At 40.8% G+C, this 27,737-nt stretch overlaps 1 protein-coding gene across 1 annotated transcript in view; it reads right to left on the bottom strand.

Annotated features, from left to right (window-relative positions):
* Positions 1–20,573, bottom strand: part of LOC137503025 (uncharacterized) — a 70,919-nt gene extending 50,346 nt beyond the window's left edge. The window contains exon 1 of the mRNA XM_068230403.1: positions 20,460–20,573. The gene's annotated coding sequence lies outside the window, so the exon portion shown is untranslated. The remainder of the gene's footprint in view (positions 1–20,459) is intronic.
* Between the last annotated feature and the right edge of the window lie 7,164 nt (positions 20,574–27,737).

A 27,737-nucleotide genomic window follows, 5' to 3' on the forward strand; every position in this document is an offset into this window, starting at 1 on the left:
CCGGTCGAATTTAAAACTCTGCATCTCGTATTACAAGCTACTATCAGTAGTATAATAGGCGGGTTCTGCCGCCACCTCCCCCTCAGGCTCCCAGTGGCCACCTCCACCTCCACCTCAGCCAGAGGCCTCCCAGTGGACACCTCCACCTCCACCTCAGCCAGAGGCCTCCCAGATGCCTCCTCCACCTCCCGCGGGAAATTTGAATTTGTAAACAAAGCCACGTGCTTTTTGACAGCTGTCATCGACAACAACGCATCGCTAACCTCAGTACTGCCATCTTGACGGGCCTAAACCTCAGTAGTGCCAACTTAACCTAACTAGCATGAGGTAAACAAAGCCACGTGCTTTTTGACAGCCACGTGCTTTTTTGACAGCTGTCATCCGCCATCTTTAAACCACAAAGCACTGTGCTACCCTCTTTCGTCACCTGTCATCGGCAGTGCTGCCATCTTGACGGGTCTAAACCTTAGTGCTACCAACTTAACCTAACTAGCGTGAGGTAAACAAAGCCACGTGTTTTTTGACAGCTGTCATCCACCATCTTTAATCTATAGAGCACAGTGCTGCCCTCTTTAGCTACTTACCTTTGAAATGCGGTGGCGGATAATTTGAAAAATGCTTTTTTTGACAGCAGCCATCTTGCATCGCAAACCTCAGTGCTGCCCTCTTTAGCTAGATACCTGTGGTGGCAGACAATTCCACGTGACAGCAGCCATCTTTAATCAAGAGAGCACCGTGCTGCCCTCTATGTGGTGGTGGTAAATTCCACGTGGTCTTGTTTGGAAACAAACTCACGCGCTTTTTTGACAGCCGTCATCCGCCATCTTTAATCACAGTGCTGCACTCTATGTGGTGGTGGCAAATTCCACGTGCTCTTGTTGGGAAACAAAGCCACGTGCTTTTTTTTTTGACAGCTGTCATCCGCCATCTTTGAGCACTGTGCTGCGGGGAATTTCGTCAGCTGTCATCCGCCATCTTTGAGAACAGTGCTGCACTCTATGTGGTGGCGGTAAATTCCACGTGCTTTACAAACCTATGCGCTTTTCTGACAGCTGTCATCCGCCATCTTTGAGAACAGTGCTGCCCTCTATGTAGCGGTGGCAAATTCCAAGTGCTTTACAAACCTATGCGCTTTTCTGACAGCCGTCATCCACCATCTTTGAGAACAGTGCTACCCTCTATGTGGTGACGGCAAATTCCACGTAGAAACAAAGCCATGTGCTTTTTTGACAGCTGTCATCCGCTATCTTTAATCACCGTGCTGCCCGGTGGCGGCAAATTCCACGTGCTTTACAAACCTATGTGCTTTTTTGACAAAAAAAAAATTCTGCTCTCGAGATACTTACCGAACTATACTTACGAAACTGCTCATCACCTTCTTTCTTCTTCTATGAGTAATAAACAAAAACTCTATCTTGCAAATAAGGAGCGGGAGGAAGGTGATACCTAACCTAAAATAAAAGAATATGCTAATTCTACATTATTTATTTACATCTTGTATGTACACGTTTTATCTCGAATCATTTTACCCCAGTGATGTTTTGCGTACTTCTCGATGCAATTCTTGAATGTACAAGTTTAAACTTGCCGTACTACACTCTCAGCGTACCTCTTTGTGATGTAAGACAGCGTAACGTGAGTACACACACCTCTAGCATAATGTTTATGTAAAGTAGTACTTATCAATACTACTATGCCCCCAGGCTAGCGTGTTGGTAGAATTTGGGATGACAAACCGTTTACAATCATCGCTATTAAGGGCTACCTTACTAATTAAATGAGTGTACAACTGGTGCTTCTTGCTTCTAATGACAGACATTAGCTTATGCAAAACAGGTGGATTACTTTTAATGCAATTGTTATAGTTTTCAAAACTTAGCTGATTCTGAACGACATTCTTTTTATCCCCCTTCAATCTCTTTATTTGTAATTCATTTAAGAGTTTTATGCAATATGACTTAGATTTAGTACCTACAAATGAATCGATAATATTCCCAGCACATTCATCTTTCATTTTACCTAGAACCTTTTTGTTCACTAGCGGTAGATGATATTGATTATCTGCAGGATAGTTACTTGTATCAAACCTACCCAAGTCAGGCTTTATATCATTGTAATAGTCATCAGTTTTGATTTGATAAATAAACGAATCGGTATCTGTGTAGAGCAATTGCGCATTATGCGCGTACTTCTTCATCATGTAATCGTAATGGAATTCATACATGAGTGTTTTAATCAATTCAAGTACTGTGAAGCCGACGTAGGTAGGTTTGTCATACTTAACCTTGACACGATTCATCTGTATAATAACTAAATTCTCGTGTATGATGGTGCAGCTCTGGAAATTTGGTTTACTTATTAAATAGTTAGCACCATACCTTTTCTTAATATTATCCCAGTTTGTAATCAATTTTACATCAACGCGTTTGTCAACATTCTCCATAGTCTTACCAAACACACTGTTATTCATGAGCTTGTAGAAATCTTTTTCAAACTCGTTAACCGCATTCGTTCTTAAATTATTGTTCAGATCGATATATGGCTTTAGCCACGGTGACTGATTAAATTCTAGTACGCGATGAATTTTGGATAACTTCAAACCATGCTGCAAACACTGTTTTAAATTTCGGTAATGAATGATATACTTAGATTTATCGCATAAATTAGCAATGAGCATTTTCGTCGTTGATGTAATGTACGGGGACTTCATATTTTCAGGGCAGAACGGTAGGTCATTATGAGAAGTGTGTAACTCTTTAGGATACTGTAAGTCAACTTCGAGGAAATAACCTTTATCAGCTTCATCGCCTAGGGCGTGTAGCTGTAAAGCATCAATTTCGCACTGCGTCAGCCAGCGGAAACCACTCACCGGTAGATGCTGACTCATCGCCCACCCATACTGATTATTAGCATCGAGGTAAACGATATACCGAGATTCCTGACTGGAATCGAAACTCGGCATGTACTTATTATTAGCACTCGAATACCGGCCGCTGCACTGACTCAGACCGCCTCGAATGGATGCTTTTATAAAGTGCACCATATCGATATCGGACAGCAGTTCCAAATTCACACGCGTGTATTTTAACATCGCGTCCCAACTTAACCCAGGTTAGTAAAATACTGACATGGGTCAAGGCTGTAGGTGTTCATGCAAACACAGCGAAAATTTTCAAAAACATCAGCTAACAAAAGTACATCTGTCTTTAAATATAAATCAGAGTATTCACCCAGCGTTTGAATGTGGAACTGCTCCCAGATATGTTGCGCATGTAAATAGTCATCATCACTAATATCTGCTGAATTCAGCGAGCTGTAAAAGGATTGTTTCGATGGTAAGGCACGTTCTTCGAGGCGGTCTAAGCAGTCGAGATATTCGTAACAAAAAACACCCTTACGCCGAAGTAAATTAAACTGCGTTTCTTCGGGGAAAACGCGTCGAATTTCTGTAAATTGTTCAGGCTGTGAATGACTAGAAAGTTTATCGAGGCTACTCGCCATAAAGCGAAACGAGTCAAGGAATCTCAGTTTTATAGAATGCTCAGCATCTACTTTTACAGACTTTGCAAACGCAATGTACCGCTCTTTATTCTGAGGGATTATATCTACTTTTTCATCTGAAGCTCCAAATTGTGAAATGATGAAATGAGAGTCGTAACCAGATAAGTTATGAAAAATTACAGGGATGAATTTAGGAACTCTATACTTAAGATTACAGCTATAATGAGCGGCACATCTGTAGAAACCAGTTAAATGATCATGATCAAAAACTTTAGGGTCATTTTCGGAAAATTCCCCATCACAAATGCTACACTTTGTAGCACGTTCATGATCATTTAACTGAATGTCGGTGAGTGGCTTCATAGGAATATTACTATTCAGAATACGACCGAGACGAACTGCTTCACTTTCAAGTCTTTCTAAAAATACTTTAGCAGCATCATGTCCTCGATACAGCTCTAACTTGTTAAGCGTACTATCGTAACTACACTTGATGTAATACGCGAAGCTATACGGGACATGCATGTGCGTAGTATTAGTGAAAGAGTTGTCAGGATTAGGTGAGCATGTGTTGCATGGCGTGAGGATGGCTTCAAAGTCTGCATAAATCACGAACGGTACCCACATCTGCTTGTGAAAATTTGTAAATTTTAAAACATTATTGCCTGTAGTAGGTATCTCTGTACGTACATGATTGCAGTCATTCTTGGAATGCTTCGTTAACTGGTCTTCAGTTCTAAAATACTGCAAGCATCCATCACATAGCCACTTTTTACACTTATCTTTTGACAATTGACTACCAACAAGTCTACTCAGATTTTTAATCCAGCAAAAGTGGCTATTCTCACTGTTTTCAATATAGAGTAAATTAACGTGAGTACTCTTCTTATGACATGTATAATACAGAGGACCTACTACAGACTTTTTCTCTACACCATACACATTAATACTAATGTTATTTAGTTCCTCAAAGCGCTTAATATCCTTTATCTGCACAGGAAATTCTATACTATCGAAATTTAGCTGCGTTGAATAGTGTGGATACGATGATGTTCTATACGCTACATTCGATTTAGCAGGATTTAAAGCCGACATCACCGCCCATGCAAAACATGCTTCGTCATTGTTTTGGATGTTTACAACAGCTTTTCTTTGCTGAATCCATGTCGGCAGCTCAATGTGCGAAGATCCACGCATAGGATTGTACTTATTGATGTTAACTTCTAGATACATTATCTCAACTAAAGCCCACCCTGATTCCTTTTCCTGAAATTCCTCGCTCTTAGTTGAAATAATGTTAGAGACATCCCTAAGTACATCACCAAAATTAGTCGACTCACTTATGACAAAATTCTTCGTATTAAATGATTTAATGTCCGTTATTTCGGATTCATCCGTGCTTTTAATGTACAAGGCGAAAAGTTCAAAATTAACTTTAAATAAACTATGATTGGACAAAGATTTAGCAAGAAGCTGTTGTACATCCGGTTGAACGCAATTTAAAAAGTTTGAAGTGCTCTGAAACTTTTGACTGGTGCGAATTCGGTAACTAGCAATCCTACTTTTAAATGCTGTATTAATTTCCTCGATGTTTGCGTTACTACCACTTCTACACGCATTTTTTTATGCGCATTACTCCGTAAGTGCCCCTGAAAATGCGAAGATGGAACATCAGTGTTACAGTGCTCGCAGTGAATAGTTTGAAGTTCATGATTTTTTCTAGGTTTTTTACTATTAGTACTTTCTACAGCTACATCAGTAGCTGCACGCTTTTTCCCTACTACTACCTGAGGGCAAGTAGATATCTGATGTACCTCTGCTAAGTGAGCCTGGTATTGCTCTACATTAGCGAAGTACAGCCCGCAAGCATCACATAAAGCAGATGTTATGCTAGGGTGTTTTGATTTCATATGGCGCATGAAGTTATCTCGCCTTGTAAACGATGTCTCACACTGCTCGCAGGTGAACGTAGACGCTTCTCTATGTTTGGTTTGTAAATGTCGTGTGAGGGCATCTCTTCTTGTAAACGTTATATCACACTGCGAGCAGGGAAACATCTGAAAAGAGAACAACCAATAGAGATTAGCCTAAAGTTGCGATGTTCAACCTATAGAGGTCGGACATGACTGTGAGTTTGAAATTATACGATTAACCTCTCCTATGGCATGCGGATTAAAGAAAATAACTATTTATCAATAGACTAAAGTTACGATGTTTTAGAAGAAACCAAGTTTCAGCCTGTTGAGGGCAGACATAGCTATGTACGCACCTCGTCTATAGCGTGAGGATTAAAGAGAACAACTATTTATCAATAGACTAAAGTTACGATGTTTTAGAAGAAACCAAGTTTCAGCCTGCTGAGGTCAGACATAGCTATGCGTGCGTGTTTGAAATTATAAGATTAACCTCTTCTATGACATGCAGATTAAGGAAAATAACTATTTATCAATAGACTCAAGTTACGATGTTCAGAAGAAACCAAGTTTAAGCCTGTTGAGGACGGACATAGCTATGTGTGCGTGTTTGAAATTATACCACGTCTATAGTATGTAGATTAAAGAGAACAACTATTTATGATTAGCTTAAAGTTACAGAAGAAACCAAGTTTCAGCCCGTTGAGGGCAGACATAGCTATGTACGCACCTCGTCTATAGCGTGAGGATTAAAGAGAACAACTATTTATCAATAGACTAAAGTTACGATGTTTTAGAAGAAACCAAGTTTCAGCCTGCTGAGGTCAGACATAGCTATGCGTGCATGTTTGAAATTATAAGATTAACCTCTTCTATGACATGCAGATTAAAGAAAATAACTATTTGTCAATAGACTAATGTTACGATGTTTTAGAAGAAACCAAGTTTCAGCCCGTTGAGGGCAGACATAGCTATGTGTACGTGTTTGAAATTATACCACGTCTATAGTATGTTGATTAAAGAGAACAACTATTTATGATTAGCTTAAAGTTACGATGTTCGGAAGAAACCAAGTTTCAGCCTGCTGAGGTCAGACATAGCTATGCGTGCATGTTTGAAATTATAAGATTAACCTCTTCTATGACATGCAGATTAAAGAAAATAACTATTTGTCAATAGACTAAAGTTACAGAAGAAACCAAGTTTCAACCCGTTGAGGTCAGACATAGCTATGTGTACGTGTTTGAAATTATACCACGTCTATAGCGTGAGGATTAAAGAGAACAACTATTTATGATTAGCTTAAAGTTACGATGTTCGGAAGAAACCAACTTTCAACCTGTTGAGGGCAGACATAGCTATGTGTGCGTGTTTGAAATTATACCACGTCTATAGTATGTAGATTAAAGAGAACAACTATTTATGATTAGCTTAAAGTTACAGAAGAAACCAAGTTTCAGCCCGTTGAGGGCAGATATAGCTATGTGTGCGTGTTTGAAATCATACCACGTCTATAGTATGTAGATTAAAGAGAACAACTATTTATGATTAGCTTAAAGTTACAGAAGAAACCAAGTTTGAGCCTGTTGAGGACGGACATAGCTATGTGTGCGTGTTTGAAATTATACCACGTCTATAGTATGTAGATTAAAGAGAACAACTATTTATGATTAGCTTAAAGTTACAGAAGAAACCAAGTTTCAGCCCGTTGAGGGCAGACATAGCTATGTGTGCCTGTTTGAAATCATACCACGTCTATAGTATGTTGATTAAAGAGAACAACTATTTATGATTAGCTTAAAGTTACAGAAGAAACCAAGTTTGAGCCTGTTGAGGGCAGACATAGCTATGTGTACGTGTTTGAAATTATACCACGTCTATAGTATGTAGATTAAAGAGAACAACTATTTATGATTAGCTTAAAGTTACAGAAGAAACCAAATTTCAGCCCGTTGAGGGCAGACATAGCTATGTGTACGTGTTTGAAATCATACCACGTCTATAGTATGTTGATTAAAGAGAACAACTATTTATGATTAGCTTAAAGTTACAGAAGAAACCAAGTTTCAGCCTGTTGAGGGCAGACATAGCTATGTGTGCGCGTGTTTGAAATTATACCACGTCTATAGCGTGAGGATTAAAGAGAACAACTATTTATGATTAGCTTAAAGTTACAGAAGAAACCAACTTTCAACCCGTTGAGGGCAGACATAGCTATGTGTACGTGTTTGAAATTATACCACGTCTATAGTATGTTGATTAAAGAGAACAACTATTTATCAATAGACTAAAGTTACGATGTTCGGAAGAAACCAACTTTCAACCTGTTGAGGACGGACATAGCTATGCGTGCGTGTTTGAAATTATAAGATTAACCTCTTCTATGACATGCAGATTAAAGAAAATAACTATTTATCAATAGACTAAAGTTACAGAAGAAACCAAGTTTCAACCCGTTGAGGTCAGACATAGCTATGTGTACGTGTTTGAAATTATACCACGTCTATAGCGTGAGGATTAAAGAGAACAACTATTTATGATTAGCTTAAAGTTACGATGTTCGGAAGAAACCAACTTTCAACCTGTTGAGGGCAGACATAGCTATGTACGTACCCCGCGTAAGGATTAAAGAGAACAACTATTTATCAATAGACTAAAGTTACGATGTTTTACAAGAAACCAAGTTTCAACGAATAGAGGTCAGACATACCTTAAAATCTTCGCGCTGCAAACTGTTACTCGGATGAATAAAATGCGTGCGTTCAAGCCTGAAAGTTGAATGATAATATTCTGGTCGAATCTAAAAAGAAAAGAACAAACATATATGAATGCAGTGTAGGGTGTATCAGCTAGCCTAGTTATCTTTACAACTCAAAGTTCGAAAACATACCTTAAAAAAAATGAATGTGCTGCAGACTGTTACTCGGATGAATAAAATGCGTACTTTCAAGCCTGTAACTCGAACGGTACCTAAAAAAGAAAAGAACAAACATATATGAATGTAGTGTAGGGTGTATCAGCTAGCCTAGTTATCTTTACAAACTCAAAGTTCGAAAACATACCTTAAAAATGCATGTGCTGCAGACTGTTACTCGGATGAATAAAATGCGTACTTTCAAGCCTGTAACTCGAACGGTACCTAAAAAGAAAAGAACAAACATATATGAATGTAGATGTCTATTACCTAGCGTAGAAGTTGCTTTGCTAACAGTTCTAGCTTACCTTCAGATAAAGGCTGAAGAATAATATTCACAGCAGACAGTACTTAGACGGGAGATGTGTACGTGATAAACGCATACAGAGAACTGTGAGCACTTCACGCAGACTGCGGTGAGTAAATATGCTGCTTGTTACAAGCGGATGTGAAAAAATCGCTGACAACTGCAGTACAGTCGGAACGAATGCAACAAGAGCACTCCTGTAGTCCCGCAGGCTGACGTATTTAAGCCGGAATCGAACCTCCTGTTGACGCCGAGGTGTCAGAATTTAAGAGTTCTGCAGTGGATCGAGCCTTGGAAAGTTAGCGCGCGATCCTCGACTTCTGGACTTAAACGGGAGGGTACTAAGCTACATCCGCGGTATTCCTTACCTGTAGGCACTTAAAGGTATTGGGCTAAAACTACATTTAGCTAGATCATGTAACGACGATCGCGCAGGCCCCTCGCCTAGCATTTACGGCTTATAGTTCGAACCCGCTATCTACCGAAGTAGCGAGAATGATTGAAGAATGTTGAGGGTGATTCATTCGTCGGATGGAGGCGTTAAGCTATGTGCAGGCTTCTTCTAGTCGGTGTACGCGATTCAAATCCTGGTAACTTATGCCGTCGGGAAGGGCATCTAGCTAGATCATGTTATGACGATCGCGCAGGTCCCTCGCCTAACATTTACGGCTTCCAGTTCGAACCCGCTATCTTCCGAAGTAGCGAGAATGATTGAAGAGTGTTTGAGGGTGATTCATTTGTTGGATGGAGGTGTTAAGCTGGCTTCTTCGGTAGGAGTAGGCTATGTCGGGATATCGATTTAAAATCCTAGTCAGGAAGGGCAACCGGCCGTATAAAGCTATGGTGTGAGGCGGGGTGTGCAAAAAAGCTAGCTATAAGTAAGGGCTGTTGATGGGGACGTTAAACCTTGTGCAGACTCCTTCGAAAATGATTTTTGAGTACAAGACTTGACGGTGATTCATTTGTCGGATGGAGGCAATAAGCCTTGTGCAGGCTTCTTCAGCGGAGTAGGCTATGTATCGGTACCGGGATATCTAGTTATAAAACCCGCTACAACAAATTTATCGCGTATACTGCGATTTAAAATCCTAGTCAGGAAGGGCAGCCGGTCGTATAAAACTATGGTGTGAGGCGGGGTGTGCAAGAAAGCCAGCATTAAGTAAGGGGCTGTTGATGGGGACGTTAAACCTTGTGCAGACTCCTTCGAAAATGATTTTTGAGTACAAGACTTGACGGTGATTCATTTGTCGGATGGAGGCAATAAGCCTTGTGCAGGCTTCTTCGGCGGGAGTAGGCTATGTGTCGGTACCGGGATATCTAGTTATAAAACCCGCTACAACAAATTTATCACGTATACTGCGATTTAAAATCCTAGTCAGGAAGGGCAGCCGGTCGTAAAACTATGGTGTGAGGCGGGGTGTGCAAGAAAGCCAGCATTAAGTAAGGGCTGTTGATGGGGACGTTAAACCTTGTGCAGACTCCTTCGAAAATGATTTTTTGAGTACAAGAGTGTTGATGCTGATTCATTTGTCGGATGGAGGCAATAAGCCTTGTGCAGGCTTCTTCAGTGGGGTAGGCTATGTGTCGGTACCGGGATATCTAGTTATAAAACCCGCTACAACAAATTTATCGCGTATACTGCGATTTAAAATCCTAGTCAGGAAGGGCAGCCGGTCGTAAAACTATGGTGTGAGGCGGGGTGTGCAAGAAAGCCAGCATTAAGTAAGGGCTGTTGATAGGAGGCGTTAAACCATGTGCAAGCTTCTTCACCAGGAGAAGCCTACATGCCGGTACCGTGCAGGCTCTTTCGATAGGAGTAGGCACTGTGTGTGTTTTAACCTCTCCGTACAATCATGATATTTTACGTTAGGAACTTACATAGGCTAAATGCTACACATTCCGTAGCAGAGCCAGGAATCGAACTCGGACCTCCGAGGGTAGCAGCTAACTACTACACCACAGAGGAGGACTATTTCAAAATATTTTACAACGTTAATTGGTACTGTGTTTTAAGAGCTTGAATGGTACTCAGCTAAGAAGACCTTCACGAGTTACAAGCTGCTTATCAGCATGTAGTGTCCTCGTTCAAGGTCGAGCCGGAAGATACGTGTACAATTTCAGCTAACACACGCATTCCACACAACTCGCTCAGAATGACTGTGCCGATACTTCGAGGACTGTAGAACAAATCTATAGCCTACAGTATGCATGCCTCTCACCCGGTAGTCTCGGGTTCGATTCTCTTGGGAATAAAAATGTGTTTAAATCGCATGAATTTGTTGAGTTGTCCTTCCTGATGCAAAACTAGCAGTATCTAACCTCATACACTATAGTTTTACGACCGGTTGCCCTTCCTGACAACTCGGATTAAAAATCTGTTTTACAACGTCTAACACGGGGAATCGGGGATTTACAGCTAGATGCACTTCTTAGATTTTAAATCACGAACTATTGTTTTACGGCCGGATGCCCTTCCTGACTAAGATTTTTAAATCACAAGAATTTGTTTTAAGACTAGTCGCCCTTCCTGATGCAAAACTGGCAGTATCTAGCCTCATACACTATTGTTTCGACCGGTTGCACTTCCTGACGTCAAAGAACTCGGATTAAGAATCTGTCGAGAATCGGGGATTTACAGCTTAAAGATGGCGGATGACAGCTGTCAGAAAAGCATATAGGTTTGTAAAGCACATAGAATTTACCACCACCACATAGAGTGTAGCACGGTGATTAAAGATGGTGGATGACAGCTGTCAAAAAAAGCACATGGCTTTGTTTCCAAACAAGAGCACGTGGAATTTGCCACCACCGGGCAGCACGGTGATTAAAGATGGCGGATGACAGCTGTCAAAAAAGCACATGGCTTTGTTTCTACGTGGAATTTGCCGCCACCGGGCAGCACGGTGATTAGAGATGGCGGATGATAGCTGTCAAAGGTAAGTAGCTAAAGAGGGGACAGCACGGTGATTAAAGATGGCGGATGACAGCTGTACATGGCTTTGTTTCCAAACAAGAGCACGTGGAATTTGCCGCCACCGGGCAGCACGGTGATTAAAGATAGCGGATGACAGCTGTCAAAAAAGCACATGGCTTTGTTTCTACGTGGAATTTGCCGTCACCACATAGAGGGCAGCACTGTTCTCAAAGATGGCGGATGACGGCTGTCAGAAAAGCGCATAGGTTTGTCAAGCACTTGGAATTTGCCACCGCTACATAGAGGGCAGCACTGTTATCAAAGATGGCGGATGACAGCTGTCAGAAAAGCGCATAGGTTTGTAAAGCACGTGGAATTTACCGCCACCACATAGAGTGCAGCACTGTTCTCAAAGATGGCGGATGACAGCTGACGAAATTGCCCGCAGCACAGTGTTCAAAGATGGCGGATGACAGCTGTCAAAAAAAAGCACGTGGCTTTGTTTCCCAACAAGAGCACGTGGAATTTGCCACCACCACATAGAGTGCAGCACTGTGATTAAAGATGGCGGATGACGGCTGTCAAAAAAGCGCGTGAGTTTGTTTCCAAACAAGACCACGTGGAATTTACCACCACCACATAGAGGGCAGCACGGTGCTCTCTTGATTAAAGATGGCTGCTGTCACGTGGAATTGTCTGCCACCACAGGTATCTAGCTAAAGAGGGCAGCACTGAGGTTTGCGATGCAAGATGGCTGCTGTCAAAAAAAGCATTTTTCAAATTATCCGCCACCGCATTTCAAAGGTAAGTAGCTAAAGAGGGCAGCACTGTGCTCTATAGATTAAAGATGGTGGATGACAGCTGTCAAAAAACACGTGGCTTTGTTTACCTCACGCTAGTTAGGTTAAGTTGGTAGCACTAAGGTTTAGACCCGTCAAGATGGCAGCACTGCCGATGACAGGTGACGAAAGAGGGTAGCACAGTGCTTTGTGGTTTAAAGATGGCGGATGACAGCTGTCAAAAAAGCACGTGGCTGTCAAAAAGCACGTGGCTTTGTTTACCTCATGCTAGTTAGGTTAAGTTGGCACTACTGAGGTTTAGGCCCGTCAAGATGGCAGTACTGAGGTTAGCGATGCGTTGTTGTCGATGACAGCTGTCAAAAAGCACGTGGCTTTGTTTACAAATTCAAATTTCCCGCGGGAGGTGGAGGAGGCATCTGGGAGGCCTCTGGCTGAGGTGGAGGTGGAGGTGGCCACTGGGAGGCCTCTGGCTGAGGTGGAGGTGGAAGTGGCCACTGGGAGCCTGAGGTGGAGGTGGCGGCAGAACCCGCCTACTATACTACTACTATCGAAAGTCAAACAAACCCGATTTGACCGCAGAAAGCGAAACCAAGCGCGGATATTAAAAAACCGTTCAATAACGTCGTTCATCCGTACAACCGTAAAACACACTCAAAATCAGTACATTTTACGAAAAAACCGGAATACATGAGTAGTATAATTGGATGGTTCGGCCGCCTCCTCCTCCGCCCGCGGCGCGGGAAATTTGAATTCTGGCGGGAAATTTGAATTTGTAAACAAAGCCACGTGCTTTTTGACAGCTGTCAACGACAACAACGCATCGCTAACCTCACTGCTGCCATCTTGACGGGCCTAAACCTCACTAGTGCCAACTTAACCTAACTAGCAGGAGGTAAACAAACCCACGTGTTTTTGACAGTCACGTGCTTTTTGACAGACAACAACGCATCGCTAACCTCAGCACTGCCATCTTGACGGGCCTAAACCTCAGTAGTGCCAACTTAACCTCACTAGCGCGAGGTAAACAAAGCCACGTGTTTTTTGACAGCCACGTGCTTTTTGATAGATTTGTAAACAAAGCCACGTGCATTTTGACAGCTGTCATCGACAACAACGAATCGCTAACCTCAGTACTGCCATCTTGACGGGAATAAACCTCGGTGATACCAACTTAACCTAACTAGCTCGAGATAAACAAAGCCACGTGCTTTTTGACAGCCACGTGCTATTTGACAGCTGTCATCCGCCATCTTTAAACTACAGAGCGCTGTGCTGCCCTCTTGCGTCACCTGTCATCGGCAGTGCTGCCATCTTGGCGGGCCTAAACCTTAGTGCTACCAACTTAACCTCACTAGCTCGAGATAAACAAATCCACGTGCTTTTTGACAGCTGTCATCCGCCATCTTTAATCCATAGAGCACAGTGCTGCCCTCTTTAGCTACTTACCTTTGAAATGTGGTGGTGGATAATTTGAAAACTGCTTTTTGACAGCAGCCATCTTGCATCGCAAACCTCAGTGCTGCCCTCTTTAGCTAGATACCTGTGGTGGCAGACAATTCCACGTGACAGCAGCCATCTTTAATCAAGAGAGCACCGTGCTGCCCTCTATGTGGTGGCGGCAAATTGAAAAATTCCATGTGCTCTTGTTTGGAAACAAACTCACGTGCTTTTTTGACAGCTGTCATCTGCCATCTTTAATCTATAGAGCACAGTGCTGCCCTCTTTAGTTTGAAATGTGGTGGCGGCAAATTCCACGTGCTCTTGTTTGGAAACAAAGCCATGTGCTTTTTTGACAGCTGTCATCCGCCATCTTTAATCAACAGAGCACCGTGCTGCTATCATGCGGGCAATTTCATCACCTGTCATCCGCCATCTTTAATCCACAGAACACCGTGCTGCCCTCTTTATGGCTACTACCTTAAGCACGTAGTAGCGGGCAATTTGAAAAGTTCTGCTAGCTATCATCCACCATCTTTAATCAAGAGAGCACCGTGCTGCCATCTTTAGCTAGATACCTTTGAGATGTGGTGGCGGCAAATTGAAAAATTCCACGTGCTCTTGTTTGGAAACAAACTCACATGCTTTTTTGACAGCTACCATCCGCCATCTTTAATCAACAGAGCATAGTGCTGCCCTCTTTAGTTTGAAATGTGGTGGTGGTAAATTCTACGTGCTCTTGTTTGGTAAACATAGCCACGTGCAGCTGTCATCCACCATCTTTAATCCAGAGAGCACCGTGCTGCCCTCTTTATCGTAGTAGATGTAAATTCATCACCTGTCATCCGCAGTGCTGCCATCTTTAGCTAGATACCTTTGAAATGTGGTGGTGGATAATTTAAAAAGAGAAATTCTACGGCGGCCCTCTCTCGACGCTAATTGCATAAGATGGCGGCTATACATGACTCCTTAAGGGTGCTTACGCAAGATGGCTGCTATACACAGGTTCTTATGAGACGCCCTTGGGATGCTTGCTCAAGATGGTAGTTATACATGGCTCCTTATGAGATGCCCTAGGGATGCTTACTCAAGATAGCGACTGCTCTTATGGGACGGCTTAAGTGTCCTTGCACAAGATGGCTTGAGACGCCCTAAGGATGCTTGCGCAAGATGGCGGACACAAGATGGCGGCTATACACGTCTCCTTATGAGACGCCTTAAGGGTGCTTGCGCAAGATGGCTGCTGCTCTTAGCTTAGAGGCTAACGTGTCGTGCTAGTTCGATTCATTAAATTTGGGGCTTAAATGCATAATGTTAAATATCTCGAAAACGGTGCATCGTAGAGCAAAACGGACAAAATTTTTCTACCCAATACCTCGGTTCGCAGTATGAGGTACATGATAGCATAAAAAAACATAGTCTAATGATGAGATCAACGGTTCGGTTCCTACTTAGGCCCTTTGGCATTCGCTCTGTTTTAGCCTGTATTGAAGCAAGTATTCGTAACATGATCAGGTTTAGCTATGGTAGAGAGTATAACGTGCCGTGCAGGTTCGATTCATTAAATTTGGGGCTTAAATGCAAAATGTTAAATATCTCGAAAACGGTGCATCGTAGAGCAAAACCTGATACCTAGGTTTGCAGTATTAGGAACAAGAAAAAACATAGTCTAATGATGAGATCGACGGTTCGATCCCTACTTAGGCCCTTTGGCATTGGCAGCTATCTAATTCTACAAGATGGGGGCTATACATAGCTTCTTATGAGGCAGCTTAAGAGCGCTTGCACAAGATGGCTGCTGCTCTTATGAGACACCCTAGGGGTGCTTGCGCAAGGTAGCAGCGACAAGACGGTGACTATACACAGCTCCTTATGATACAGTCTAGAGGTGCTCACACAAGATGGTGGCTGCTCTGATGAAGAAAGCTAGCTTTGCATCGTGCAGGTATCTTTACTTCACTAAACCTCATACCTTTGAAATGTAATTTGAAAAATTCTACGTGCTTTTTCTTAACAGCAGCTACCTTTAAACAATAGCGGCTATACATAAGCTGTTAAGGCCTCCTCTTATGTCAAGGCATAAACCTGCATCGGGATAGCTAGAGTAAGCACGTGCTGCAGTGATGACGTCATTATGCATGTTTAGACTTGCAAATCACTAAAGAAACATAACAAGACTAGAATCGAACACTGCACTCTATGCTGTTAACTTTATCATGTGATCGGAACATTGATTGAAGTGTTTAGAACACTAAATAAGTAGAACAGAACACTGTACTGAATACAACATGTCAGGGGATACCTTTGTTCTAAGAAGATTAGATTACCGCACATTCCTTGTAGGGCTAATAGGCTAAAGGGCTAATGGGCAAAAGGGCTAATGGGCTTAAGGGCTAAAGGGCTAAAGGGCTAAAGGGCTAGGGTGCCTCTCCTCTCTTTATCCGGGCTTGAGACCGGCTCTACAACTAGAGGCGGAGTTAACACCCTAAGGAAGGGAGAATGTTGGGAAATAATCTATACGAATATAGCTACTCGATCGACTATATACTACAGATGGATGACTTAGGTGAGGGTAAGCGCTTACTTAATAATACCAACACGACGTAATTCATGCTCTATTTCAAAAATATCTTCTTTGTACTGTGTGTAACCAGCATCATGATAGGCTCTTAGCAGTTGTAAACGTTTTACCAGTACGTTGGGGTCTTTACAGTAGCTTATATCTACATAGGGTAACAGAGGCTTGTTGTGAACTTTGAGTCTATATGCAGACAGTTGATGTGCAGGGACTTGTTTTGATATAATACGTGCTTCAGCAGTAGCGTTTCTAGGTACAAACATAACTTGTTTCGATAGCGATGAAGCGTTGAAATTTCCTTCTTCTTTACCTTGCATCTCTTCTTGAGATGTTTGCACTTCGACAGAACGTGTAGTAGGCTTAGGAAATGAAGTAAAATCATCAAGCTGTAATGGCAATGAATTTTCTTCTTCTACTACTTTCTCTTTACTACTGTTTTGATCAACATCATTATCCTTATTATCATAATCATGATCTTGCCTCTCTTTATCTTGAAGTTTGTGCTCAGTAACAGAACTTGCAGCAGGCCTAGACAACAAGGGAGAATTAAAAATCTCTCGCAGAGGTGTACTTTTTAAACATAAATCAGTGTTCGCTGGAATATGGTCGAGCTCTTTGTATTTTGTTCCCGACGAAGCTACATTACACGCGGCTTCATGACGTTGAGCGTTGTATGCGTTCTTGAACTCTCTTCTACAATGTTTGCATTGAAAAATCGTCCTACATGATATCTCATGACGTCTCCTGTGATAGCTTCGGGAAAATGCTTTTCCACACTCTTCGCAAATATACCTAGAAATAGGTTTTTCCATGACGGACTTTTATCTTCTGCTATCAGATTCTTCTTTAAATCTACTCGACATTTGTTACTCTCAACTTCGATGATGCGAACAGCTTAGCGATTAACAGTAAACTAACACAAAAGCGTATAACCAAGGTAGCAACAGTAAGGTTTAAGCCCATCAAGATGGCAAGAGTGAGGTTAGCGACGTTCTGCTGTTGGATTTTAAATTCCGCGCTATAACATGCATAAGGTGGCAGCCTTGAGGTTTACTGCCGTAAAGATGGCAGCAGTGAGGTTAGCGACGCTCTATTGCCCTTCAAAGTGAGGTTAGGGTCCGTCAAGAAGACAGCTGTCAAAAAAGCACGTGGCTATGTTTACCAAACAAGAGCACGTGGTCATGACGTCACGGTCACGTAGTATGCTGCTTCAGCATGCAAAGTTCAATGTCTACACCTACGTAGTTAACACTCTGCTATGTTCACTTACACATAACTATTTTTTATGCTTTAAGTTCGTGCACATAGGTTATGTTAAGATAGCAGCACAAGTGCAAGCGATGGTCGCACGCTCGCGTAGAGGTTGTTTAGTACGATAGTTGATGTATGCATTATCAAAAGGTGATATGTACACGCTTGTAAACCTTGCTATTCTTACTGCTACTATGTACGCAAGATTTTCAAACATCGCTATTCTTTATGCTTTCAGTTCGTTCGCTTAGGTCATGCTAAAGTAGCAGCGCAAACACATGTGAACGTTGTACATTCTAGCGGGATGTGTTAATATAGTTGATGGTTTTCCGTGGTTTCCCATTTTCACACCAGGCAAATGCTGGGGCTGTACCTTAATTACGGCCACGGCCGCTTCCTTCCAACTCCTAGGCCTTTCCTATCCCATCGTCGCCATAAGACCTATCTGTGTCGGTGCGACGTAAAGCCCGTAGCAAAAAAAAGTTATAATAAATGTGAAAAATCTATTTTAGCGTTCCTTTCATTTGCTGCTAGTCCTTAAGCTATCCCTGCCCTTAAAATTTTCTGCACAGCCGATAAGCGAACGGTCTACCCCTGAGACTCTCGCACACCGGCCGAGCTGAGCCCGGCATGACGGGTTCAGTATCTTGGTATAATATTAGACTCAACACTTTCCTGGAAAAGACATATTGATTATGTAATCAGCAAAATTAGCCCTTTGATAGGAATAATGCACAGATTAAGATACAGTAATTTTTCTCAACAATTGAAGTGTATATATTATGCAATGATCCACCCACATCTAACGTACACAAGCTTTATTTGGGGAAGATATAGGAAAGATTACTTTAATAATTTGGAAATCCTACAAAAAAAGAGCCATCAAAATCATGTATGGATTTCCCTTCCTCAAACCGTCACATGAAGTTTTTTCAGAGTCTAATATTCTGCCATTCCATAAAAAAATTGCTTTATCATCAGCAGTCTTTATGTATAAGCTAGACAGGAAATTAACCCATTCTACTGTTAACTTCTCCCATTTTAGTGAAATTCATGGATATGAAACTAGAGGATCATAAAGGATATATCCCTCTCACTCTAATTCAGTAAAGTATGGAGCGAAAGGCATAGAATCATCAATGTTTAGGGAATATAATGTGTTGCCTCCTGTTATAAAGAACTCTAAAACGGTTATATGTTTTAAGAAAAAACTGAAGGAATATTACTCTTTTACAGATATCTTAATATAATCTCTATATAACTTTCTTTAATTAATACAACAATATATATATTTTCCAAATTTAGTATATTACAGCCATGCAATATCTGAATATACTTCTGAAAAACTATGGTCCTAACATGTAAAAAAAAGTACTTGTCACTTTACAGAAAAAGAAATTGTATATGAAATGTAATTATTGTGTCGCCTTAAAAAAAGTATGTAGCCTACTGCATTGTCCCTATCACGAGCCAGAGGCTCATGGGACCTTTTGTCACCAATAAATAAAAATAAACCTATATTAATGTCGAATTCATTGTTGTGGTCCTCTGAATATCGTTTAAGTCGACGTTCAGCCTCCTTTGAGACGGGACACTGAAAGGGGTTTTGTAGTAAATAGTCTAAAATGACCGAGATTAGTGTTGAATCCACTGTGTTCGAGACTGATTGGAGAGAGTCTCATTGACAGTTGAAATCGTGTAGGTCATATCTGTACCGTGACGGATAAATTCATGAAGTTATCACTTATTATCTTTTTGAAAGGATCAAATACTTCCAAATCAATTCAAGCTTCCACAAAGACAAAATTTTACTCGAAAATAAAATCATTTAAAACTTGAAATCAAACACATCTAAGTTACTCTAAAACTATATAATAAATGGTAAAAATCCATATCCCAGAAAAGAATTATATAAAAATTTACTTTAACATAACTAACTGGTGATACTAATCTTAAAAATCCTAAATCAACCGGGCTACGCCGGGTAGTACAGCTAGTATGATATAAATACCTATTCCTCAATGAAGAAAATCCGTAACGCACTTAACGGAATAAGATATACAATTGGCTAATACGCGCCTTATATAACAACATACCAGCCACTTCAAAACCAAATCGTATATTTGAATGTTGTTTAATCACTTAAACGAACTCTTGAAGAACAAATTTCATTTGTAACAGTCAGTAGAACAGGCTGAATTTAGGAAAGGATGCATTACTAATGACAACTACAGAGTATACGCCACTTACTGAAGAAAGCACTGGCGGCGCTGGTTGCAATGTGTCGCTATGTCTGGCTCAAAGGATTTATCAGTGAGAAAGAACCTCTCCGGATGAGGAAAAAAAAAGTACGAAAGTAGGTCTATGAGTCTTAACGTACAGTATGTGGACAGCCATGGAAGGAGGGTTCAACTCTTCGTATACTAAAGGAAATAAAATCGTAGGTAAACTTACGGTTTTTATACATATATAGGCCACATGCATTAACATTATAGTCCCTTATGCCTTTCAGCGTTCAGTCAACAAGCCTCTGTGAATTTATTATAACGGCACGTCGCCACAACTAGTGCTGTGGCCTTATTTTGTTCTATACCTACCTCTTATCCTTAAATCATTAGAAACTTAGTCTAACCATCGTCGTGTTGGTCTCTCTCAACTACTGGTACCGGTAATCTTACCCTCCATAACAGAGTCCTTTATTCTCCTAGCTAACCTATCCTCCTCATTCATCTCACATGACCCCACCACCGAAGCCGGGTTATGCATACAGATTCATCCAATGTGTTAATTCCTAACTTAGCATTTATTTCCTCATTCCGAGAACCCTCCTGCCTATGTTCCTACCTGTTTGTACCAGCAATCATTCTCGCTACTTTCATGTCTGTCACTTCTAACTTATGAATAAGATATCCTGAGTCCACGTAGCTTTCGCTCCCGTAAAGCAAAGTCGGTCTGAAAACAGGCCGATGTAAAGATAGTTTCGTCTCGGAGCTGACATCCTTCTTACAGAACACTGTTGATTGCAACTGCGAACTCACTGCATTAGCTTTACTACGCCTTGATTCAATCTCACTTACTATATTACCATCCCGTCAAACGGGGCAATTTCGGACACAGATGTGGTTCAGGACAGCATGGCAGATTTGCCGTATTTTGTCGCATAACAACGAGCCGCCGGTGCTTTGCACTTCCGCACGTATTTTAGTTTGACCTTGAAGTTATGTCTCCCGCGTTCTGTGCTTTTTGTTACGAATCGACTTCATACTTTGGAAAATTTCCCGTGGGCACTGGCAATGTTGAAAGTTCATGCATTATCATTAAACGGATACTTTCGATTGTCGCGGTCGGAAAGAATGCATTATAACTATGGTTTTTAGTGAGTTCAACTGACTGAAGTGTTTATAAACGATTACTGTGGAATTTTGGTGTAATTTAGTGTTTTACGCACATTTTAATGAAAATTTAAAGCAGTCTGAGTGATTTCGGACAATGCCTAGAAATTGTCAGAGGCAGAAAGAAGCTGCTTCGAGGGGTAATTACGAACCAAAATTGTTAGAAAAAGCCGTACGTGATATTAAAAGTGGCAAGTTGTCTTATAGGAAAGCATTTGATTTCTATGGTAGGCCCTACAAAATAAAGTGCGGAATGTACATCCTAAAAATGGGAAGACAACCAATGCTAAATGAGGAAGAAGGAAATGCTCAAGGAAGCTCGTCACCCTCCGGCCATGCTCCAACCCAACACAACCTGCTACTTCCCGTCGCCGCCGCAAATGAAATGTTCTTCCCGGGTAGTCGATTTTTGGCCGTGATTTCCGCCGAGATGAAAGCAGTGCAGAAACAAGTGATGACGCTGGCAGCAGCAGTGAAAATAAATGCGATGATTGAATGTAATGGCGTTCTGGTGTTGCAAGAAGAGGCTTTCCTTGTTGCAGATTATAAATACAAGTTGAGGAACAAAGAGCATACAGGCAGTATTTTGGCCTGACCTGAAATATTCGTTCAAGGGATGTGGATGTCAAATCTTGCGCCCATATAAAAACTGCAGAAAAGTGTTTGTGTTCCCTAACATCCCTGCTGAGGATACAATAGCTAAAGAACAAATTTCGAAAATACTTCCAGTCCAAGTTGAGAAGAGAGGAATGTTTATTTACAAAGAAAACTTATTTGAGATATATTCCAGAAAATGAGTAATGTGTTTAAAAGCCGCAGTCTAACTTTAGGGACTAAAATCAGACTTCTGCACTGTTATGTATTTTCTGTCCTTTTATATGGTGTAGAGACATGGACCTTAAATAAAAACACAGAGAAGAAGCTGGAGGCCTTTGAAACATGGCTTTATAGGCGGATCCTGAGAATATCTTGGGTCCAGAGAATTACAAACGTGGAAGTAATGAGAAGGATGAACACAACACCTCAGTTGATCAAGATAGTGAAATGCCGAAAGCTGCAGTATCTGGGACATATAATGCGCAACACATGTAGATACAACCTACTCCAAAAAATAATCCAGGGGAAAATCAACAGCAAAAGAGGTCCTGGAAGAAGAAGAATATCTTGGCTTGACAATCTTAGAGGCTGGTGCAATATGTCATCAGTTGAACTGTTCCGCGCTGCCACAAACAAGACGAAAATAGCCATCATGATCGCCAACATCCGAAACGGATAGGCACCGAGAGAAGAAGAAAAGACCGTAGCAACTACATGTTCATTGTATCGAACTTATTTTGCTCTGAGATTTGTATCGTTTGTAAGAAAACTTTATTAAGGTTTCTGTACAGTTTATAACTATTAATATTTCAATTTAGACCGGAAAACTTTACATTTATCTTGTCAGAAAAAAAGGATCGATCAGTAACACATTACATTTATCATTACAATGATTTTTACCAGTTAGTCATATTTTGGACACCCTCAGAACACTTTAAATATCACAAAACTAAAGCAAAAAGAACGAGAAATTGAATAAAAGGACTATTTATGTCCGAAATCACCTAATACGTTTTGAAACTTCGGACAGCCGTTTAAAATGCATGTGCGTCCGAAGTACGGACACTACTTTTTGTTTCCTGTATTGATGTACAGGTATTTTTCGTTTGTAGGGTATTGCATTAATTGGATATATTCCTCATTATTAGGACAATAAACAATACAATGTAAGAACCCCTTCATGAGTTAAGATGAAAATAACCTCAAAACCGTCCGAAATCACCCCGTTTGACGGTCCTGGGAGAACAAAGAACCTCAATACGTAAAATTATCTACCTGTTATATCTTTGTATCACCTATCTGACATTCAATTCTGTTGTATTTCTTACCTTCTGACATCAATTTAGTCTTCGAGAGGCTAATTTTCATACCATACACATTGCACCTATCTTCAAGTTCCAAGATATTACAGTAGATTGCAGGTTTTCGGCACAATCTGCCATTAAGACCACGTAGTCGGCATGGGCCAGGCTGTGTACTACATTTCCACATAACTGAATCCCTCCCTGCCACTTTATACCATTCAGTACATGATCCATGTAAAATCCGAACAGCAAATGTGAACGATTACAGCATTGTCTAAGTACCCCGAACCAAGAATTCATTCGACCGTCAATTCTCACCGCAGCACAATTGTCAACATAAATGCCTTTGATTGATTATAATAATCTACCCATAATATCATAGTCCCCCAGTATGCCGAACATCTTATCCCTCGGTACCCTGCCATATGCTTTCTCTAGATCTACGAAACATGAACACAACTCTCTATTCATCTCGTAACATTTTTCATTTACTGGTGCATACTGAAAATCGGATCATGACAGCCCCTCTGTGGTCTGTAACCACACTGGTTTTCATCCAACTTCCTCTCAACCACTGATCGCACCCTCCCTTCCAAGATACCAGATAATACTTTGCTTGGTATACTACAGTAATCAATGTGATACCTCGATAGTTATTGCAATCCTTCCTGTTCCCTGCTTTTGTCCAATCTGAAGGTACCCTACCAACACTCCATTCTAATCTTACTACTCTATGAAGCCATTTCATCCCTGCCTTCCCACTATACCTCACCGTTTCAGGTCTAATTTCATCTGTTCCTGCTGCCTTATGACAATGGAGTTTATTTACCAACCTTCCCACTTCCTCAAGCGTAATTTCACAAACATCACTTTCTTCTGCCCTTGAGCTTGATGTTCGCGACACCACCAGGAAGATTTCCTTTTTTACGTTGAGAAGATGTTCAAAATATTCCCTCCACCTGTCTAATGATTTCCTGGGAACTATTATGAGTTCACCTCAATTACCCAAAACACTGTTCAGATTTCCTTTTTCCTTTACTTCCTAAAGATTCTTTATTACTGAAAGAAAGGTTTCGCTGATGCTTGATCTAGCTTTTCCAGGTTATTACCACAAACTTCCCACGATTTTTTTGGATTCAAAAACTGTTTGTTTCGCTCTATTTCATTCATTTACGTACAATTTCCTGGCTGCATCAGCCCTTGTTTGGAGCCATTTCTGATACGCCTTCTTTTTACGTTTACAAGCTGCTGTCACTTCATCATTCCACCAAGATATTAGCTTTTCCCCACATTTAAACACAGACGTTCCTAGGCATTCCCTTGCTGTTTCTACTACAGCATCCCTGTATGCCACCTATTCTCTTTGTATATCCCGAAACTGCTTACTGTCCACTGTTCGAAACTTCTCACTAATCATATCCATGTACTTCTGCCTTATTTCCTCTTCCTGGTGATTGTCTACTCTTATTCGTCTGCAGAAAAATTTCATTTTCCCTATCCCAGGCCTAGAGACACTAAGTTCACTACAGATCAGATAGTGGTATGTATCACGGAAAAATCCCTGGAAAACTCATACATTCCTAACAGATTTCCTGACTTCCAGACTTCCTGTTAAGATATAATCCATTTTATGGATCTGGTACCCCCAGCTCCAAATGTGAATAGCCTTATGCTTGAAGAATGTATTCGTAACTGCTAAACACAAACTAGCACAGAAGTCCAGCAAACGCTTCCTATTCCCTTTAGCTTCCAAGTCTTCCCCACATTTACCAATCACCTTTTCGAATACTTCAGTTCTATTTGCAACTCTCGTATTGATATCGCCCATTAGCACTATCCTGTCCTTGCTGTTGACCCTGACTACGATGTCACTCAATGTTTCATAAAATTTGTCAACTTCATCTTCATCTCCACCCTAACATGATGAATTCACTGAGACAATTCTCGTCCTAAATCCTCCAACAGCCAAATCTACCCACACCATTCGCTCATTTGCGTGCCTAACAGAAACTATGCTGCGTACAATAGTATTCCTGATAAGCTGTCCTACCTCATACTCTACCTTTCCCTTTTTAACACCCGTCAAGTACCCTCTATTATTTCCTGTCTCTTCCTCGTTATCTCTTCTTATCCGAATATCACTTACACCTAGTACATCCGAATGCATCCTCTTTGCTGAATCAGCCAGTACTACTTTCTTTCTTCCAAAAGCCAAATTAATATTGATAGCTCCCCATCGAATTCCATTTCGTTCGCCAAGTTGTTTCCAAGGAGTCCCTTGCCTGTCACATGAGAGTGGGACTCCATTACCTCCATTGGTCCGAGGCTTGCTCAAACGGATCCGAACTCAGTAAATTCATGAAGCAGGATGCTACCCTACTTACACATATTCCAAGTGAGAATCTCTCCTCTAATGTGTGAGGGACCAACGGTGGATTGTGTAGTCCTAGTCGTCTGAGCACAAGAAGGGTCAATAAACAGAATGTCAGAGAACCAATTCCCGTTCCATAACAACTGATATCCCGACCATCATGACAACTTACTAGGCCACTCAGCCGTTGCCCATGGTTCACGAACTGGGACGTGACTGCAGTAACCCACACCATTATTATTATTATTATTATTATTATTATTATTATTATTATTATTATTATTATTATTATTATTATTATTATTATTATTATTATTATTATTATTATTATTATTATTATTATTATTATTATTATTATTATTATTACCGTGGTTTGGTGGATCAGCAGAGGTGAAAGAAAGTGCTGGGATGAATAGGTCTCAATATACGAAATTAAATTTCATTTAAAATTTAACAAGGTTATATTTTCTTTTCAAGATCAAGAAATAACAAATATAACAGGTACTCAGTAGCCTAGCAACAAATCGAGAATGTACAATTACAGTTGTTACAGAATTTGGGCTCCGAGACCCAGACACACAATTCTTGAGCAATTAGCCCAACTTTAGCCAAATACCAGTTTGACAAAGGGGCAGAAAACCCCAATCATGCCCAGGAGCACTTGCTCCCTATTACTCAGTAAAGCCTCCTAGAGGCACACAGAAACCAAAATTTTAAGAAAGAGCAACCCGCTCTTAAAGTTCAAGCCTATCAAAGGCCACACCAAACTCGACTTTCAAGCTGACCTCCAAGCACATGAAAACAGGGGTAAAAATACCCAACCTACTGAGGCCTATTCAGTAAAGAAGCAGGTTAATTACATGGCCTCCAAAATACCAACTTGAGAGGAGGCGAAACTGCACTCCTAATACATTTCTTTTAAACCTATTTGGCACTAGGCCGCTTATGCAAGGGCTAATCCCATACTAAAGAGGTGACTTATATAAGAAAATGATTTATATTACATTAGGAAGGGAAGAAACGGTTGTGAAAATAAGTTCACCTAAAAGCAATAGGAGTGGGAGCTCGTGAGGATTAAGCACTCTCTATCCCAACATGTAGTTTAAAGAGATATAATCTATACCCAGTGTCTTTTACATTTTAGAGGAAAGTTACATGGTAAAATGTATCGAACCTGCCCCGAGAGTTAAACTGCTGAGCTAGCAACAAAATAAGTTATTAAAAGGCCATTACCTTATTGATGAACCGCTGCCCGAAGAAAGAGGCGCTTCCCGCCCCCTGCTACATAATTTACACAATGATAGATGTTACTGAAGTGGCCCGGAGACCAGAAAATCAGCAGTTTATATACCCTCGTGGAACATTCGAGACCTTTCATGAATGATAACACCCGCCCACAAGCTTTTCATTGGACGGCCAAAAGATTACATGTCAAAACTGGAGAAGAAAACCAGGGTTGGTGGAAAATTAATTACAGAAATTTACGATTGGCCAATTTCAAAACTGGCGGAAAGAACGGATTAACATTGCCAACTTAAACAAGGGCTGAAAGAAATTTAATAAAGAACAAACATATAAATACTAAATTTCTTCAAAAAAAATGGTTCCTTCACTTCGCACTAGGGTGCACCCTTGTAGTTCTTAAGTAGTGTCATCTAGAAGAGAATGTTCACACTTCTTGCTACAGAGAAAACAAAAATGAATCGAAACTGACACAGTTCAGAACACTTCAAAATTTACAATAGCGACATCTTCTGATAAACTTTAGAATGAATGGTTGTTAGATTTCAGGCTTTCTTCAGAAGAGGAGTTTCAACTGGCTCAAAGTTTGAATTAGCGGAGCGGAGGTGTACCGCCCGGTACAATTATTATTATTATTATTATTATTATTATTATTATTATTATTATTATTATTATTATTATTATTCATGTAATATCGTGGATCACAGAGGTGTAAGAAGGTGCTGGGCTGAATGGATGGGCAAGGATTGGACAAGAGCATAATTTAATGCACTAAATTTTGAAATTGTTTCCTTCCTTCTTGGTTCTCTTGTTTAAAATTTGGTAAACAGAAGATCTGAATTAACAATAACAATACAGTAATGAACACGTTACCTCCAACAACAACGACATAAAGTCCAAAATTATAGACAATTATAGAGAGAATTATTAGCATGATATTATACGGGGGATGAGTATTTTTAGCTCTGAAACAGGTGCACTATTTTATAAGAGCAGGTTTTGCACCATTACCTTCCGTAGCCTAAGTGTCTGAGCTCCAAACTCTAATACAGTCCAGTTTCTCAGAGGCATACATTACTTATAGCGCACAACGTTATACAATGGCAATCTTCAAATGAGGTATTCACAGTCAGTTCTTATCAATTATTTTCATATTACTTTCCTGAAACATAAAGAGGGGCAATGAGTGCCCATACTAAATGGCCATAATTTAAGA

The sequence above is a fragment of the Anabrus simplex genome, chromosome 14 (assembly GCF_040414725.1).
Source record: "Anabrus simplex isolate iqAnaSimp1 chromosome 14, ASM4041472v1, whole genome shotgun sequence".
Taxonomy (NCBI): domain Eukaryota; kingdom Metazoa; phylum Arthropoda; class Insecta; order Orthoptera; family Tettigoniidae; genus Anabrus; species Anabrus simplex.